Genomic DNA, 2,547 nt, shown 5'->3' with positions numbered 1-2,547 from the left:
TCTTCTGGGAGTTTGATCCGAGTGACAACTTTAGCTGGGTTGATTACCCACGTCACCTTCCCTTTTCCAGTAACTGGATCGATGGTTGTTTTGGACACTCTGCGCCTTGGTCACTGAGGAGCGTGATTTGGGAATCCCTTGTTACACTCCTTAGCAATTATACGTTCAAAGTCCCTCCCTGTTCCTCTTTCTTCATGATTCAGTATATCTAGACGACCAAGTTCCTTGAGATCCCACCTCGGAAGTGTGAACAGATCAAATCCAGTTTCAAAGTACTGAATTACTCCACCGCGTCTTTTTACCACGAACATTCCTCTAAGATTATCATACATCCAACTGATAATCTTATCGGTAGTCTCAGACTTTTCAACTTTGATAACTTGATGGAAATCAGGAAGTTGTTCTCTTTCCTTTTTGAACCATTCAGGATGCTCGGGAGCGAATGTTTTTCCGTTCGCTTGCTCGTATAAAACTTCGTCCTCAAGACCCCATTTAATAAACGTTGATGGCATATCTTCCCGATCCATAGCTTCTTCCTCACTTTCATCTCCTTCTAATACCCTGTTGACTGACTCCAGACGCCTTTTCTTTGCCTCTGCCTCCTTTTCTTTTCTAGTCGTCTCTTCTTCTATGAAGGCATCGAAATCAAAGATTTCATCAAACGTGAACATTGGCTCGATTTTCATTTTCTCACACATACCTCGCATCATCCTATACATTTTCTGCAGCCCTGCTTGCTGGAACCTGATGAATTTGGACTGCTTAGCCATATATGCAGCCATTTCCTTGTTTTTCTTCCTCTGATCTTTAAGCTTTTCCCTGAGGATGTTGGTATCATTCACTTGATTTTTCAACAAACAGATTTCTTTGGCCACTGAAGGCCCGGTGTCTTTGATTAACTTGTCGTACAGTTCTTGGAAGGGGCGAACCCTTTGCGGAGGAACCGGAGGCCTTGAAATCCTTGTTGGCTTTACTGGAGACACATTTGAGGGACCTTGACTTGCTTGGACTTCATCGGGATCAACAAGTATGGCGTCAACAAATTCATTCATTCTTTGAATTTCTTCAGGTATCGTTTCGGGTCTTTCTGTGGGAGATATTTCTTTGCGCTTTAAACTTTTATCCCTTTTCTCCTTCTCTTGCAGAGCATGAATTGCTTTCAAATCTTTGATGTGTTGGCGGTGCTCTTCAGATTCAGCTGCCCTTATGCTTGCACCCATGAAACGTTCAGAGCTTTCTGTTGTCTTTTTCTTTTTGGGCGGTTCTCCTTCAGCAGGTTGTTTTTCTTTTCTTTTACCTTTACCGCGTTCTTCTCTTGCAGCTGCTTCGGCCTGAGCCTGAGCAGCTCTCTGCTGTTTTTCTCTTACTCCTTCTTTGTACTTATAATAAGCTGCCTTGACAATTGGTAATCTTTCTGCTCGGTACATCCAATCATGCAGCAACACCCATTCATTGGTCTTTATCTCAGTGTACTGTCGGCTGGTAGGGACATGAAACTTGTAGATGTTTCCATCATTTGGGAGATCCTTGTGTTGATCGTTGATAAGCATTTGAATGAATCTAGGGTACATCGCCCACGTAGCTCCGTTTGCATTTTCACGCATGTAGTTGAATATTAAGCCCGAGAAGTTGAACTTCTGATTGAGGCATAAATTCAACATGGCCGCCGACCATTCTAGGTTCAAGCCATCAAATCCACCTTTTCGATGAGCTAGACTCATAGAAATCACATGAACGATGAATCTCCAGTCTTTGGTGAGTCCACCTCTCTTGATTTCTTTCTTATTGCGGAAATCTCCAGCATAGCCCATTCCTCTAAAACCATCAAGGACATCATCTTGACTTAGACTTAACGGATCTTGATTGTTGTCTTGAAACCTTAAAACCTGACGTATCCTGTCTTCAGTCACCTCCACTCTCTTGTTACGAACGGTTGATACTATCCCTGGTTTGTTGTTGATGGATTCTAGCTTCACGTTTTGCCAGAAGTCTTGAATGTGTATGTAGTAGACTGTAACAGATGTCTCCACAGCATATCCGATCCTGCTGGAACGCACCCATCTGGTTACATCTTCAAAATCAGTAGGCACTTCATCTAGATTTATGCTTTGATTGTGCTTAATCGTTTTATCCCATTCCAGATTCTTCACCATACTACACATTACACGAAAAATGAGGCAAGTTAGAGTGGATAATTACACGATAAATTATGCCGAGAATAGAATTTACAAGAAATATACATAATTATATTAAAAATTAAATGAATTAAAACAAAATAAAACTTTAAATTCGCTGCCAAATCATGAGATGTTTTCGCTGACACTAGTCTTCGAGACAAAACACTAGATCAGCGTCTAAGTTCGCTAGCGAACATAGCGATGACAAGGTCTTGTTTCGAAAACGACTTGCCAGCGAAGATCATAAACTACATCGCTATCCGGGCGATTTAGATTATGTGGCTGGATGCTCGAACTCGCGTTCGAGACTTTTGATTGTCGCTATCATCGCTCATGAACCAAGCTCGTGTCTTCGCTAAGTTCGCCAGTT

The sequence above is a fragment of the Helianthus annuus genome, chromosome 4 (assembly GCF_002127325.2).
Source record: "Helianthus annuus cultivar XRQ/B chromosome 4, HanXRQr2.0-SUNRISE, whole genome shotgun sequence".
NCBI classification, from domain to species: domain Eukaryota; kingdom Viridiplantae; phylum Streptophyta; class Magnoliopsida; order Asterales; family Asteraceae; genus Helianthus; species Helianthus annuus.
The sequence above is the reverse complement of the archived record's forward strand: the minus strand, read 5'-3'. Positions refer to the sequence as shown.